Raw genomic sequence first — 1,410 nt, 5'->3', positions numbered from 1 at the left:
TGTATGTGGCTGGCACCTTAGCCACTTGAGCCACAGGCGCTGAGCCAGACTTTACCTCTTTTATGTTTACATGGATGGAGCTGGAAAATATTCTTCTTAGTAAAGAATTTCAAGAATGGAAGAAAAATTATCCAATGTACTCAATACTTGTATGAAAACAATTTATAATTACTCACTTTTGTTATGAAAGGTAGATCACAACTATAGCCTAGGATGAAGGAGAGAGATAGAGGGGGATGGGAGAGGACGGGGGAGGTTCGATAGAGGGAGGGTAAAAGGTGGGACCACACCTATGGAGCATATTGTAAGGGTACAAGTCAAATCTACCAAGCATAGATGTCTTAACACAGTAATTAAATAAATGACGTGAAAGCTATATTAATTAGTTTGATGTAACCATTCCAAATTGTATAAAAAATATCAACACATTGTACCCCACAAAAGCATAAGTATATTCATGATCTATGTGCATATGTCTTAATAAAAGGAAAAAGAACAGAAAAAAAAAAGAAAGAAAATCCCCGCTCGAAACAGAAGGCCAATTTGTCAAAATTGTTAACAGAAAGCTGCAGCTTGATGAGAATACTGGTGACAGTGACATTTTCCAGGATCATATAAAATAAAAAACAGTTTCAGATACTCCATGCGTTGGGGCTTCTGGCACCTGGTAGGGAGGGCATCTGAGAATTGGAAACTAAACTTCTAGGCCAGGCTTTGTGAAGCTAATGACTAAACAAGCAAGGCCGTCTGTGGAAGTCAGTACTCCGGCAAGCAAAACTCAGGCTGAGTCCTGAAAAGGAACCCGAACAGATTGAAAAGCAGTATCTGCTACTTAAATTTGAGTTTACACATCTACAAAATGGGAATAAAATACCACTTGTGGGACTGTTTGGTGATACTATGTAGTACAGGTATAAGTAGATACCATAATTCCCAGTGCTCGGTAATCATTCAATGTATGTTATTTTCTTATATTTCTTGATCTGCCTTTTATAAAAGTATGATTCATCTACAGTATGTGCTGAGTTTAGCCAATATTTGACATTTTCAATGTTCAAAACATGAGATTTTTCATAGTGTCAACAAAAATGACATTCTTTTAGCATAAATATTAAAATTTCTCTCAATGATATTAACTGTATGACTAAAGGTTTCTTTAAGTTCTCATAATTTCAATACAGTTAAAGCTTAAAATGAATATTTTTTTAAATGTATACTTATATTTATTTCCTACAGTCTCTAAGGCAATTACTGGGGCTAATGTGTAGAAGTGACAGACGAATATGTTTTGATTTAATATAAGAAAAGTTATTTCTGACAGCTGGATGATGATAGAACGAGCTGTTTTAATTAAGAGTTAGCAAGTTCTCACAAAGCTCCAACATATGCTCTAAAGCCCTTTCCTCCCTC

This window comes from Otolemur garnettii, unplaced genomic scaffold (genome assembly GCF_000181295.1).
Source record: "Otolemur garnettii isolate 467f Iridium unplaced genomic scaffold, OtoGar3 scaffold00117, whole genome shotgun sequence".
NCBI classification, from domain to species: Eukaryota; Metazoa; Chordata; class Mammalia; order Primates; family Galagidae; genus Otolemur; species Otolemur garnettii.
Note: the sequence above shows the minus strand (reverse complement) of the source record.